The sequence below is a fragment of the Ursus americanus genome, chromosome 33 (genome assembly GCF_024610735.1).
Source record: "Ursus americanus isolate L20-20 chromosome 33, mUrsAme1.1.p, whole genome shotgun sequence".
NCBI classification, from domain to species: domain Eukaryota; kingdom Metazoa; phylum Chordata; class Mammalia; order Carnivora; family Ursidae; genus Ursus; species Ursus americanus.
This window is the reverse complement of record NC_142159.1, coordinates 16,696,116-16,712,138: the sequence shown is the minus strand read 5'-3', so window position 1 is coordinate 16,712,138 and position 16,023 is coordinate 16,696,116. Positions and strand designations below refer to the sequence as shown.

Sequence of the window (16,023 nt, the reverse complement as noted above, 5' to 3'; positions counted from 1 at the left end):
TAAGGGGCCTCTCGCCCCTGGCATTCCCCGCCCGAAGCCGGGCGGCCGGCTCCAGGCCCCGCTGACCAGGCGGGGGGAAGGGAAGCCCCAGGGGAGGTCAGGCCGACCGGCCTGATCCAGCCCCTCGGGCCAGGGCGAGCTGCCCGAGTCGGGCGGGAGGTCACTCGGGCGGCGGTGGGGGACGGGCCGGCGGACCCTGGGCCCCCGCGCGAGGTGGGAGGGAAGGAGTCGCCGCTCTGGGGGCGGGGGGCGGTCGGGCTGGCAGGTGGCAGGAGAGGTGCAGAGCACCTCGAGTAGAAAGCGGTCTGCAGGGGCGCCTGGGTGGCACAGCGGTTAAGCGTCTGCCTTCGGCTCAGGGCGTGATCCCGGCGTTATGGGATCGAGCCCCACGTCGGGCTCCTCCGCTGGGAGCCTGCTTCTTCCTCTCCCACTACCCCTGCTTGTGTTCCCTCTCTCGCTGGCTGTCTCTATCTCTGTTGAATAAATAAATAAAATCTTAAAAAAAGAAAGAAAGAAAGCGGTCTGCAGGGCACAACCTCGTGCCAGAGGCTGGACATTCTCCTCCCCGTTGCCACATTTCCCGCACGGGGCGTGGAGCCTGGTCAGGGGTCACAGTGCTTGCCGGCTGAAACAAGTGCCTTCTAAAGAAGGTCATGGGGAGCGTTTTATAGGCCCTGCCAGGCCCCAGCGAGCGTTGCTGTCATTCCCGAGTCGTAACTCGATTTATTGGCCTCAGCGTAGTCTGCGGCCTGAAATTGGAGACTCAGTGATCCGAAATGAGAATTAACCAGGGAAGTAGGAGACCGGACACTTTTTGTTCCTTAGTATAACTCCGCGGAGCCTTTTAACACGTGCTCAGTGACGACACAAATTATGAGGTCACTGCATGGAGGGGAGCGGAGAGATGGAAGCTCATTTCTGGAGCGTATACTAAGTGCCAGACACTGTGTTAGGTGTGCAGCTCAATACATTCTCATTCAGGTCGTGAAATTGAGAGTCAGGTGAACGGATTTGTGCAGGATCGAATAAGTGACAAAAGTTGCTCAGAAATGGCACAGTTGGAAATTTAACTCAGGTTTTCTGGCTTCCAGTCCCATGCTTTTTCTTTGATACTAATTCTTATCCAAATTTGATAGTTTAGTGTGGAAAACGTGAGTATTCAGGGGTATTTAGAATTGTGCCCATTGAATGATGGTGTTGGAAAAGAATGAAGATTGGAAACACCGTGAGAGCGGGGATGCTTTTTGGTGTATTCACTGCTGTATCCCCAGGCCCTTTCTCCGTTTTCTCGTGCTTAATAAAAATTGTTGAGAAGGAGTTAATAAGAGGAATACTTACTTGATCACAGCCGTAGCTTCACTCTTGAATTTACTCACCAGCTGTGTGATTTGGGGCAAGTTGTTGAACCCCTCCATCCCTCTGTTTCCTCATTTGTAAATTGACAGTAGTAATTATTATCTCACAGAGTTGTTAGGATTACCAGTTAAAGTAAAGGCTTGGGTATGACTCACTTCTTAAGAATGGGTTATTCTGTAAGTGAGCGAAGAAATACAGTTTTTGTTATTGTAAACAGCTCACATTTAGGAGAGAAGATTTAACATGTCCATATTAAATGACCACAGTAAGTACTAAGCAACATGGTGGCAGTAGTTAAGAGTGGGAGGCAGAGGGGCGCCTGGGTGGCACAGCGGTTAAGCGTCTGCCTTCGGCTCAGGGCGTGATCCCGGCGATCTGGGATCGAGCCCCACATCAGGCTCTTCTGCTATGAGCCTGCTTCTCCCTCTCCCACTCCCCCTGCCTGTGTTCCCTCTCTCGCTGCCTGTCTCTATCTCTGTCAAATAAATAAATAAAATCTTTAAAAAAAAAAAAAAAAGAGTGGGAGGCAGAGGGCTGAGTTTGAAGCTTTGTAGCTTTGGGTAGGCTGTCTTCCATTACTCTGAAATGGGGACGAAAAGACAGATTTACCTAAAAGGGTTAGGAAGATTGAAGGATAGTAAAACACATAGGAACCTGAGCACTGTGACTGGTAGTTACGTGGTCAGCAAATGGTGGTCATGATAATTGTTGATATTAATATTGTGCCACTGAGGATCACCTGAGGGAGTGAGTAGCATGGCTGTCGTTCGTGAGTGGGACATTGGTGGGGGAGGGGTATACACGGGAAATAATGAAATGAGGCACAATGAATACATGATTACAGGTAAAAGTTGAAACGAGTGATTCCGGCTGCTTCCGTTGTAGAGTTGTTATAAATGCAGTCAGTGTGGTGATGGGCTAAGGTCATCCAGTGGGAGTTTGCAAGGAAAATGGGCCTTCATCTGACCTTTGGAGAATGACTTGGACTTGGATAGTCAGGGAGGGTGGGAAGACTGGAATGAGGCCCATTTGAACTTTTGTAGAACAGGAGATTGAGGCATGGAGAGGTTAAGAAGCTAGACGTGGATGAGCATGGGTTAGAACCCAGACATTCTAAATCCAGTACCCCTACTCTCTGAAGAAGGCTGGTTTGGGTGGAGTCAGAATTGTGAAATGTCTTAGAGAAATTCCGCGTTATCTTAATGGCTCTTGAGTTGCCTTTGGCTTTTACTCATGCATGGTGCATATTCAACGAGGCTGTCCTAAAGACCTATTTCTGCTTCTCAGGCTCATTAGGTCTAAACTGGTGGGGAATCATGGGATGGTTTTAAGCAACAAATATTTATTGAATTCTGGGCCAGTCCGTGGGCAAATAGAGAAGCAGAAGGCATTTCATTTCCCTCAACAGGGAACTGATGTGATATAAATGGAATTTTGGTATGATTGTTCTGGCAGTGTTTTATACAGAACAGGTCAGGAGTCGGGGAGGCCAGCGGTGCTGTGAATGTGAAGTGATGAAAGCCTGCTCTGTTAGACTAGAGAGGAATGGGTGTATTTGAGAAACGTCCAGCTTTGTTCCCCATTTATAAAATGGAGATAGTAATTCCCACCTCCTAGGCTAGAACAGTGCCAAGTTCATAGTAGAAACTCAGTAAATGCAATTTTCTTCATCTTTCTCTCCAGCTGGTTAACTTTGCTTCATTCCATTTCTTACAGAGATGACCCCAAGGTTAGAATGTGGTTATAAGGGGTGATTCACTGGTGGGAACTTGGACATAAAACAGGAGGGGGGTGTGTGCACCTCGTTTACACGAGGTACGGAAAGACTAGAAACTGATCATGGGGGATGGCGGGAGAAAGACCAAGGAGAACAGTGATCATGATTTTGGTCACTTTGCTGCTTACGTGATTGAATTGTTTGAGAGTGATAATGAAGTTGAGTAGGGAGTTTTAATTTTGTGGGAGAAGCTGACTTCAGACTTGGAGGGCGTTGTCCCTTTAGTAGTGGACTTAGAGAAAGGGCATAAGAGTGATGAAGCCCAGAAGTGTTATTCGGGGAGCCTTTAGTCTTTGAGACAGTGAAGAGGGGCACACTCTGTAGTGAGCGTATTGGTTCCCGTTCCCGTCGGCGGAGAGGTTAATGGGACTCTTCAGACCTCCTTGGCCGCCTGCTGCCTGGTGCTTCAGAATGGAGGTGGAGACAGAGTGGCTGCCTGCCAGAAGATAGATAGAGGTTTTGTCGAGATGTAGGCGGGGAAGAAGGGACCAGCGCAGGCTTTCAGCTACGTATTGGTAATTTCATTCCCTGGCTTGACAGAGACCGAAGGGAAGCCAAGGTGAGTGGACAGCTCCCTTTGTGAGCTCTTCTCTGCGTTTGACTGCCTTAAACCTGAAGTGTGTGTTTGTTCTTTTCCCACTGGCTTGCTGAAAAATGACTTATTTTCATTGCTCATGTTTAGCTAGAGGTAGTACAGCTGAGTTAACGAGCATATGAGCTTGTGCTTAGACAGTAGTTCTTTAAAAACAACAACGACTGCTCTTCATGGATCTCTTACTCCGAAGCTTGAGCAATGTGTCAATAGAAAATTCTCCTGTGATTTTTGTCCTGTAGGAAGAGCTACATTTATCCATAAATACCTTTTCCCTGCCCTTCGCTGTCATAAGAAAAGCAGTTTTATTTCCCTCATTAATTTTGGTTTTAAAATATCTATTTATTTTGTGTGTAATAGCGTGGTAGGATAGGTGGTTTCTAATATGGTTTGACCTAATATATCAAGCCCATGAATCAAACAAAACAAAACAAAACACATGCCTCCCTGTAATAGACACAATAGGCCATTGTTCCTAACACATCTGTTTCTCTCTTTCAGCTCCTGGGCCTTTCTTTCCCTTTCTCCCCCTCACATTCTTACCCTTCTCTTTGGCCTGTGTTCTTATGCCTGCCACTCATATGCATTTGCTTAGTTTCTCTGTAAAGTTTGAGATTAATGTAGCTTTAAAAAAAAACTTGTTAGCATTGTGTAAGTTCCTAGGTGTTCTGTTTATTGTCCATCACATCACTAATTTTTCTTAATAGCACATGGCATCATCTGAAATTCGCGATTTGTTTCTTTACTTGCTTGTCCCTCCTCGCTAGAATGTGAACTCTTGAGACCCAGAGGCTTCTGTTCACTGTTGATCCCCTAGCCCCTGGCACAGAGGAGGCATACGATAATTACTGATTAATGAATGAATGACATGTATTGCTGAGAATTTTGCAGACTACATTCTCTGCCCATATTTGCTCTTCAGTGTGTGTTTATTAACGGAATGAATTAGCATTTAAATTAAAAAGCCTAGTCAGGTAGATTTCATGTGAATGTCTGCCAGCTCACGTGTTTGATCCTGTGTCCCTGTAATCTTGGGACTTTTACCAACTTTTTATTTCATCTGGGGACGTAAATTGTTGTCAGTAGATCTTCATAATAAAGTAGTATTAGAAATGTTTGGGAGTAGTTAGCTAAGAAACGAACCAGAGAGCACTTTTGTGTTTAAACAAGTAGAGGGTGATGTTGGTTTAAGTGGTAGTGCCAAAGCCTTATTGCAGGAAATTAAAAAGGAGTGAAGAATATTACATTTTATGAATGGCGTGTTCCATTAGTTTTTATGTGAATGCGTCATTAATGGTTTTTTGCTAATTTTATGGATTTACTTTTAAGTTTTATCAGATTTATTGAATGCTCTGGTTTTCTTTCTGCACTCAGTTCACGGGCTGTGCCATTCGTTTTCCTTGTACATACCGAATAATTTGTCTTGTGTGTACCCACATGAATAAATAACACCTTCTTGTTAATGAGAATAGAAGGCAAGGTATCTTGCCAAAATAGAAGGCTTAAAAGCTCTGGGACAGAGCTGGTGCCCTCAGCTTGTGCTTGTCGCTCTGGACTGGATAGGCGGTTATATCTGCGTTCTATTTCCCTGGAAAATAAGATTCCAGGAGATGAGAAAAACCCAGCTAAGACTTCAGGAGGTGCTTGCCTGTGATTTGAGAATTTCTAAGCTGTGCAAGTGTGGGTCATGGAAGCACTGCCATTGTTCTCAGAGCCTTATTATAACTCCCTCTTGAATGCTGGAGGTCCATGCTGGCTGGCTCTGACCTCATGACCAAGTCGGTGTCTGTGACAGTGTCCAGGGCCTAGAGTTGCAGATTTGCCCAAGGAGGCTTAAGAGGAAAATCTGATCCCAGTACCTCCTGGATTCATACTAGGGTCCTGGAATCCCTAATGTAACTTTCAAAGTGGTGCAATGGACTGTGTCCCTTTTCCCGGCATTTTGCTCCCACTGGGATGCCAGAGTCCAGAATATCTAGTCTTACTAACTTGTGAATTGGCCAGGAGATCCAAAAGAGGGGAAGAAGATGTCATGGTTGGGGCTTGGGCTACCCAAAGCTGTGGTGCTTTCCAGAAAAAAGGCTGTCTCTGCAAGCCAGGTATATTCAGCACAGCATGGTTTTTCATTTTCTTGGAAACAAGGAAAAGTGCAAGCCATGAACACTGGGAAGCAGCCCTATCAGTGTGTTGCATTCATTGGGCTCCGGGGCATTCACAGTGCTTTCCTTTTCTTTTCCCTGGCTCAGTTGGTAGAGTGTGTGACTCTTGATCTCGGGGTCCTGAGTTTGAGCCCCACATTAGGCATGGAGTTTACTTGGAAGAAAATCAGTCAATCAATCAATCAATCAATCAATAAGTACCTCTTTGTGCCTCAGTTTCCTCATCTATAGAATGGTAGTATCTTCCTCAAGGGGTTGTTACAAGTAAGGATAAAATGAGATATTCTCTACAGAGCAATCAGGGCATTACCTGTACGTGGTAAATATTAGCTGCAGGCATGTGAATGAAAGCTGGCTGTCATAAGTTAAAATAATTATCACATTTGCTTTTGTCTTGCTGCTGTGGGTAGTATGGAAGCCTGATGATCAGTATTCCAGTTGATACATGTAATAGTAATCGTTAATGTATACTCCTCCCCCCCAAATTTAATGCCAGGCATTATGGAGAGCCTGGGGGGTGCAGTGCACAAATAATCGGCACTAGCCTTACCCTGGAGGGCCTTACTTCTGGAGGAATGTGCAAAGAAGGTGGTGATGTTGAAGTTCCACCTTGGAGAATGTGTAGGCGGACCAGGTGGAGGACTGCATTCTGGACCTTGGAAACTGTCCAGATGGTGTCCCAGAGGACAGAGAGGCTTTGGCTTCTGCAGGGAATGATGATAGTGGCTGCCATTTATCGAGCACTTAGTGTGTGCTGCCAGATACTGGCATTTTCCATTTTATATACATTATTGCATTTAAGCCCTATAGCCTTATGGGGTATTTCCCCAATTTTTTTTTTTATTGCGATAAAATACACATAACAAAATTTACCATCTGAACCATTTAAAAATGTACAGGTAAATGATAGTACGTTCATAATGTTGGGCAGTTACTGCCACCATCCATCTCCGTAACTCTTCGTCTTGTGAAACTGAAACTCTGTACCCATTTAACACTAACTCCCCATTCCTGCCTCCCCCCCAGCCCCTGGCAACCTCTGTTTTACTTTCTGTCTCTGATTTTGACTTCTCTAAGTACCTTCTGGAAGTAGAGTCCTACAGTCCTTGTCTTTTTGAAACTGACTTATTTCAGTTTGCGTAATGCCCTCAAGGTTCATCTGTGTTATAGCATATATCAGAATTTCCTCCGCTTTAAATCTGTATAAGATTCCATTGTGTGTGTATATGTGCGTGTAACACATTTTGCTTATTCGTTCACCTGTGGACAGTTGATGCTATTGCGAATAACGCTGCTGTGAACACAGGTACGCACCTGTCTTTTGGAGACCTTGCTTCTGGTTCTTTTGGGTTCATACCCAGAAGTGACATTGTTGGATCATATTGTAAATCAATGTTTAACATTTTGAGGATCTGCCACACCGTTTTCCACAGCAGCTGGACGTTTTACATTTTACATTCCCACCTGGAGTGCACCAGAGTCTGTCCCCATTATTTCACATCCTCACCAACAATTGTTATTTCCTTCCTGCCTTTTTTTGGTAGTAGCCATCCCAGGGGGTGTAAGCTAGTATCTCATTGTAGTTTTGATTTGCATATTCCTAATGATTAGTGATGTTGAACATCTTTTCATGTGCTCGCTGGCCATTTGTATATCTTCTTTGGAGAAATGTGTGGTCAAGTCCTTTGTCCATTTTTGAATTGGTTTATTGCTGTGTTTTAGGAATTCTATCTATAGTCTGGATATGAACCTCTTGTCAGATATATGATTTGCAAATATTTTCATTTATTTATTTGAGAGAGAGAGAGCAAGGGGAGAGGCAGAGGGAGAGGGAGAGAGAGTATTCCAGGCAGACTCCCTGCTGAGCACGGAGCCCAATTTGGGACTTGATCCTGTGATGCTGAGATCATGACCTGAGCCGAAACCAATAGTTGGACACTTAACCAACTGAGCCACCCAGGCTCTCCTATCATGGGATTTTGGTAAGGATTGCACTGAATTTGTAGATTGTTTTGGATAGTATTGACCTGTATTAACAAATAGAATATGGTTAATTAGTTTCTAATACTATTTATATTAATGATATTTATATTAACAGTTAGTATTAATACTGTTTGTTCTGTTACCATAGAATACTACAATATGGATATACCACATTTTGTTTATCCATTTACTAGTTGATGGACATTTAGAGAGAGCACAAGCGGCGAGGGCAGGGTAATGGGGGCTCGATCCCAGGACCCTGGGATCATGACCTGAGCCGAAGGCAAACACTTAACCAACTGAGCCACCCAGGTGCTCAGTCGTTTGTACTTTTTAGCCATTATGAATAATGCTGCTGTGATCATATATACAAGTTTTTATGTGGAGGCCTGTTTTCGTTTCTCTTGGGTACGTATATACCTAGGGGTGGAATTGCTGGGTTGTGTGGCGACTCATTGGGGATCATTGAGAAAAATCATGGAGTGTGAAGGTGAAGAGTGACATGGTTGGATGTCTGACTTCAGAAAGATCACTGAAGTAGCACGAGGAGAATGAACTAGAAAGGACCAGGATGAAGACAGGGAGATTGGTTAGTATGTTATTGCAGATTCATGCTAAAGATGAGGTGATCTGATTAGAGGAAACCAAAACTAAGATGGGGGCAGAGGAGTGGAATGGAGACAGATGTCATGGTGCTGTGCAGTGGTCCTATTTATGGAACTTGAAATGCTCATGAGTGGGAGGGTCGGGATGATGCCACGTCTATGTAAATGGAGAATGGTGTTGCCCTTGACAAATAGGAGAGGCAGGAGGGGAGCCCAAGCAACATTTTGCAGTTTATTAATTTCTGGTACGTCTTGGGATAGGTCGCTGGTTATATGCAGCTCAGTCAACAGAGATGAAATTGCTTTGCCGTGCATTCATTTTCATGAAAAGAAAGGGTTTGGCCTTGTTTCTTCCTTGTTTAGAAAGTAGGACGGTAAATGACTTAGCAGGTGACCTGCCTTAGAATTAACCAGCAGATTTTGTATATTCATCCAATAATCAATTACGTGTTGTTAAATTAATTGTGAAGGCCATTTTCATGTCAAAAAAATACTATACTGAAAGAGGCCATTGAATAAGGTCATGGAAAAAGAAAGCAAATTATTGTTTGTCTTTAAATATCAGTTCATCTGATCAGTGTGGGTTACCACAAAGTATTGGTGGCTCACCAAAAATTGGCTTTTGGTAGCCTGTGTTTGCAAACTGATACGTCTCCATTTTATGGAGTGATATCACTTAGGCTAAACTAAAATACTTCAAAGGTTTTTGGCTGTTTATAGATTTGGGTTTCAAATTAGTACATGTTAATTGTTGAATTAGTAGCCATATTTGTTTGTTATATGTATTTCTAAACAGTTTTTGAGAGCAAAAATACTTTTTCCATCTGCGGGCAGCGATATGAATAATGGAACATTGTGATCTTGCTAGAGGAGAATTTTGTTAGTATTATAGAATAATGTAATTAGGCACTCTATGGAACTTGAAAACATATTTAAATTTTTGTTCTGGCTGTGGTTTTATGCTTTCCTAAAATGTGGCCTGAAACAGTTTATTAGTAAATATGCTGAGTTGCTTTCTCTGGCAAGTGCATTTCAGTATTGAATCCAAGTGGAAATACAAATATTTACTTATAAAAGTCTTTTTGGTGTGGTAATATTTTCACTGTGGCCATTGACCCACTAGTAAAATGTGAGGGCATTGCTAGATTGGATCTTGTTTATTTAAAGACCAAGAGAGGGAAAGAGAGAGGAAGCTAACTTTAAGTGAGTGCCTGGTATCTGCCACCGTACTTGGTACACGAGTATCCCCTTTTTACCCTCCTAGCGACTCAGTGAGGAAGTTTATAGTCTCTCTCTTTTTCTAGCAAGAAAAACAATGCTCAGAGATATTTATAGAAATTGAGAAGCTGATTTTTAAATCTGTATTAAAGTGTAAACAATTCAAAGTCACGAGAGCAGTTTTTAAAATGAAAAACATAATTGGAAAAGTAACATTACCTGACATCAAGACTTCTAGTAAAGCTACAGTAAATGAGACAGTGGTATTGGAGAAGGGGGACACATCTAGATCGGTGTCTAGAAATAGACCCATCAGGGGCGCCTGGGTGGCTCAGTCGTTAAGCGTCTGCCTTTTGCTCAGGTCATGATTTCAGGGTCTGGGATCGAGCCCGGCATCGGGCTCCCTGCTCAGCGGGAAGCCTGCTTCTCCCTCTCCCACTCCCCCTGCTTGTGTTCCCTCTCTCACTGTGTCTCTCTCTGTCAAATAAATAAAATCTTTAAAAAGAAATTTTAAAAAAAGGCCCATCAGTAGATAGTCAGTTAAAGATGCCAAGGCAGTTTAATGGGGAACGGAAAATCTTTCCAACAAATTGTGCTAGAATAGCTGGGTATCCATATAGAGAAAAAAAAATAAACCTCATTATTGTGCATAAAAATTAACTCGAAAGAATCGCAGACCTAAATGTAAAAGCTAAAATTATAAAACCTCAAGAAGAAAACATAGAAAAATCTCTGCGACCTTGAGTTCAGGAAAGATTTCTTAGGTCACAGCAAAAGTCACAAAGGAAAAAATTGGTATACGGGATTTGATCAAAATCTAAAACTTTACTCTTTGAAAGACACCATTAAAAGCACGAAAAGGCAAGACACAGAATGGGAGAAAATATTTGCAGTACATATATCTGACAAAGGACTTGTTTCCGTAATAAATAAAGAACTCTTGGGGTGCCTGGGTGGCTCAGTCAGTTGAGCATCTGCCTTGGTGAGCCCAGGATCCAGCCCTGTGTCAGGCTCCCTGCTCAGTGGGGAGTCTGCTGCTTCCTTGGCTTCTGCCCTTCCCCCCCCCACCCCCCATGTGCTCTTGTGTGCTCTCTCTCTCTCTCAGATAAATAAATGAAATCTTTAAAAAAAAAATAAAGAACTCTTAAACTTAATGGTAAGAAGACAACCCATTTGAGAAAATGGGTGAGGGCGCCTGGGTGGCTCAGTTGGTTAAACATCTGCCTTTGACTCAGGTCATGATCCCACGGTCCTGGGATTGAGCCTGAGTCCGGCTCCCTGCTCAGTGGGGAGTCTGCTTCTCCCTCTCCCTCTACCCCTTCCCCCTGCTCATGCTTTCTCTCTCTCTCCCTCTCAGATAAAGAAATAAAATCTTAAAAAAAGGGTAAAATGTTTGATTCTTCACAAAAGAAATTATACTAATGGCAAAGAAGCATATGAAAGGATGTTCAATATTATTGGTCATTAGGGAAATGCAAATTTCAATCATAATGAGAATACCCTTCCACACCTATTAAAATAGTTAAAAAGACAGAGCATGCTGAAGTTCCACTAGGATGTGGAGCAGCTGGAATTCTCCTGTTCATGGGGTTGTGTAATAGTACAACCACTTTGTAAAACTGTTTAGTAGTTTTTTATAAATATACAATCTCGTCATTCCACTCATAGGTATCCACCCAAGAGAAACGAAAACATTTGTTCACATCAAGTCTTATATATGAATATTCATAGCAGCTCTACTCACAATGCCCCCAGACTGGAAAGAACCCAGAAGTCCATGAATAGGTGAATGCATAAACAAAATCTAGACTGTCCATAAAGTGGACTATTCATTAATAAAAGCAAATTCTAATACATACAACCACATATGTACATTTCAAAATCATTGTGTTGAGTAGCAAGCTAGACACAAAAGAGTGTATACTGTATTCCATTAAAAAATGTTTTTTTTAAGTAGGGTCCACACCCAGTGTGGGGCTTGAACTCACAACGCTGAAATTAAGAGTCACATGCTCTACTGACTGAGCCAGCCAGGCGCCCCTACTGTATTCCATTTATATGATGCCATTTGTATATAAAATTCTAGAAAATGCAAACCAGTCTGTAATGACAAAGTAGAGAAGTGGTTGCCTGGGGCAAAGGGTGGAGGGAATGGTGGACTGCAAAAGAACACAAGGAAACTTCTAGGGGTGACAGCAGTGTTCTGTTTCACTATTGGAGTGGTGGTTTCACAGGTATATACACTTGTCAAACACGTTAAGTGGCTGCAGTTTATTCTACAGAAATTATACTTCCAAAAGTTACTTAAAACCAAAAATACTCCGTGTTGGTGAGAATAAAAGCAACCAGAAGCCTCAGACTGCCTGTGGGAGTATTAATCGGTGAACCGCTTTGGAAAACTGGCAGTACCGACTAAAGCTAACCGTATGTGTGCCGTGTGACACAACAGTTTCATGCCTTGGTATCTACCCAGCAGACATGCATCCATGTGTTCACCAGATGACTTACACCGGACTGTTCATAGAACACGGTTCATACTTGCACCGACGGGAAGCTACCCAAGTGCCCGTCCGCGCAGAAGGGCTGAGTGGATGGTGGTGCGCTGCTGTGATGGACTGCTCTGCGGCAGTGATAATGAACGACCTACAACTGTTCCCAGGTGTTCGGCTGACGGACTCACTGTGTGATTCCATTTATAGGAGTTGAGAAGCAGGCAGAACTACTCTGTATTTGTAGAAGTCAGAAAGAAGACGATTGCCCTCGGATGGAGAGCTTTGAAAAAGGGAGCCCAAGGCAGGCTTCTGCGGATGTTGGTCATCCTCTGCGTCTTGCTCTGGCTGCTGGTACCGTGGGTGTTTTAAGTCTGAAAATACATCTCGTGGTGCACGTAATTGTGCAGCTTTCTGTCTGTAGGTTGTATTTCAAAAAGTTTTTAAAAGACGTGCTGTTGGGCCGCCTAGGTGGCTTAGTCGGTTCAGTGTCCGCCTCTTGATTTCGGCTCTGGTCATGGTCTCAGGGTCATGGGACCGAGCCCGTGTGGGGCTCCGCACTCAGTGGGGAATCTGCTTGGGATTCTCCGTCCTTCTCTCCCTCTGCCCCTCCCCTTGTGCGCACGCGTGCTCTCTCTCTCTCTCTCTCTCTCTCTCGTGCGTGCATGCACGCTTTCTCCAAAATAATAAATAAATCTTAGAAAAAAAGACGTACTGTCACAGAATGGTGTCCTTGATAATTATAAAGTGAGAAAAGCAAGTTGTAAAACATGCATGATGTGTGATCCCATTTATATAAATGGAATGATAAACAATAAACTTAATCCAAATTATCTCTTGGGAATGCTGATGATGCTAGGTGGGGAGGATCATTAACTTTGCTGTTTTTATAGTGTAAGCAAATAAACACATAAGAACAGTTTCTGTTTAAAAAAGTTATCTAGGGGCAGGCTGCTCAGCTGGTGGAGCGTGAGACTTGATCGCGGGGTTGTAAGTTTGAGCCCCATGTTGAGTGTAGAGATTACTTAAAAAGAAAATCTTTGAAAAAATGTTTTTAAGTTATTTAGGGAGTCCATTTGGTTCCTGTACTTGAGGATTATGAATAATCTTTAAATGAATATGTTAAGTCTAGTTTTGTTATTTAACAGGTTAGTACTTTAAAGTGAAAATCTTTTTAAGCTTGTTGCCAACTTTGAAATTATATTTGTGTCTATTAATGGAGTTTCTCATTGGGTGACCTGTTAAGGGGTTTGCTTTTGGTGGATGTGATGGTCCATTGTTGCCTTGGACGTCTCTGAATTCATAAACTTAAGGGTGTGGAAGCTGAGGGCCTTTAGCTGGAGAAGCAGTGCAGGATAGTGAAAAGCCAAATGGGCTTGGGACAGTTACGGGCTCTCTCTGAGCCTCAATTTCCTAGTCTGTAAACTTGGTTGTCTTTTTTTTTTTTTTTTTTTAAGTAGGCTCCACACTCAGTGTGGGGCTCAGACTCAACCCTGAGATCAAGAGTCACATGCTGTACCCACTGACCCAGCCAGATGCCCCTCCTCGTCTGTACGCTTGGGATGCTAGTCCCTACATGGTTTTGATGAGGCTCAGGATAAGATAATGATCTGAATGGACGTGAAAGCACTTTATAAATTGTAAACTCCTAGACCAGTGGTTCTCCACCGGGAGTTATTTACCGCTACCTCCTACCCCCTGGGGACATTTGGCAATGTCTGGCGACTTGCATGGTTGCCAAATAGGGGATGGGAGAGTGGGAACGCTACTGACATCTAGTAGGTAGGGGACAGGAACGCTGCCAGACATCCTACAATGTGCAGAACAGCACCAAAGGATTGTACACCCTAAATGTCAGTAGTAGAGGTTGAGAAACCTTGCCCTAGGCTTATGTAACTTCCCTCAAGTTCATACTCCCCGTGGCTCCCCTGCCACAGTCTTTCAGACTAATACTCGCATGACACAGGCCATATATTCATATATCTATATGCACATACTTTTTCAGCAACTGAAATCGAGGTGAGAAATGAAGTGAAGAAAAAAAAAAGGAACACACAGAATAAAATGATTTTAAAGAAGCATAGGCCATTATTTTTAGGGCCTTAAAAAAAACCCACCACATGCATGCATATGAGAAGGATATGGGATATGAGAATATGAGTCAGTATTAATGAATGACAACGGGGAGCCGAGTAGCAAAATGGTGTGAGGCACAGCTGTTGAGAGCGGGCAGATCGCAGTGCTTTTTGGAAACTATACAGACTTTCCAAAGTTGCTTCAGTTGGGTATCTTAGGTAGAATTTAGAGCTATTTGAGTCATAGTTAACAGTGTATATGGGAGGAATTGAAATCCACTATGTTTATGTCAAGTTTCTTTATCCAACCTAAAGCTGCATTAGAATGCTTAGGATAATTTATAATTATTGTAACACTCTGACATAATTGTTGACAGATTTGTAGACTTACTTTGACAAATGTTTACGAGTTAGAACAAATGTTTCTGATTGTCAGAACCTGCACGTGTAAACCACTCACAATTTCTGTCTGATAGATTTTAAATGATTAACTGAAGCGAATGATTTAAGCAACGTAACTGAGCTTTTACCAGGAAGCGGTCCTAAGAAAGCTGCCACTTTCTTGGCATCATCTCAGATGATTAAATCGAAATCCATGAGTTGTAGGTTTTTTTTTTTAACCATTTTAGTATAGGCCTGTATGTGACAAACCCTGAATTAATGAGCTCATCAATATCCCATTCTGATTAAAGCAAAAATACAGTATATTACTGCTCTTGTCATGCATTGTCTTGACTTTAGAATATATGCTACTAATCTGACCAGTTCCCAGAAAAGATTGGCTGTGACCATCAAAAACTCACAACTTTTCTTCTTGTTCCCACTACAACTTGAAATTCATTTTATTTCAGCTCATAACTTCTGTTTTAGAAGACTTTTTTTTTTCTTTACTCAGTTTATGAAAATTGAATTCTTGGTTTCTTTATGTGTGCAAGTCCAGTGATTTGGAGAGGTTTGTTCTTGGGGCTTTGTAGAGTAATGATGCCTTTCAGAAAGACTGTGGGCTTCTACGGGAACATACAGTCAGCTGGGTGCTGTCGCCTCTCTGGGGCCCCTTATTAGAGCCAGATTTGAGTAGCAGAGAAAAAGTCGCTTGCTCACAGAGGCCCTGAAATTCAGGTGAATCCTTCTAACACCTTTGCAAATGCTGATTTGGGATATTCCCCATTTGCACCAACAATAATGCAAATGGTTTTAAATGCAAAACCATTGGTATAGTTTTCAAATATTTGAGCCCCTTTTCTATCTCTGTTTAGCTTTGTCCGTGACTGTGTCTTAAGGACGCCGTATTTTAGAGTCGTCCCTGAGCATGGTCGCTCCCACTGCTCACAAGTTCCTAACCCCTGACCAGAGTCGCACTGTAACGTGTGCTGCTCACCTTTCGGTTCTGCCTAGCAGAGGGTACAGGGGAGGCAGAGGCGGGGCTGTTGAGGAGAGACCCCAGTATGTAAGATACCATTTTGCAGTCAGATGGACAGAAGAGAGTCTGTGGTCTGGACCTGTCTCCCACTTGGGCTACTGTGATGGCTTTCTCCTTCACCCCCATCTCTGATGAGGGCCTCTTCACATCTGTCCCCATTGCTGCCAGAGCAAGCCCGTTGTCAAGTGCTCATTGGATGTTGTTTCCCCGATTAATTCCCCCCCCCTTTTTTTAAAGATTTTATTTATTTATTTGACGGAGACAGAGACAGCCAGCGAGAGAGGGAACACAAGCAGGGGGAGTGGGAGAGGAAGAAGCAGGCTCCCAGCGGAGGAGCCTGATGTGGGGC

General features: G+C 43.2%; 1 protein-coding gene and 1 long non-coding RNA gene across 2 annotated transcripts in view; both read left to right on the top strand.

Annotated features, from left to right (window-relative positions):
• The window catches only part of MICOS10 (mitochondrial contact site and cristae organizing system subunit 10), a 29,918-nt gene that overhangs the window by 173 nt on the left and 13,722 nt on the right, over positions 1-16,023 (top strand). The window lies entirely within an intron of this gene.
• LOC148107231 (uncharacterized) lies at positions 6-15,142 on the top strand. The gene is made up of 2 exons (XR_015722749.1): positions 6-1,663; positions 1,883-15,142. It is a non-coding gene; the product is annotated as an uncharacterized LOC148107231 (long non-coding RNA).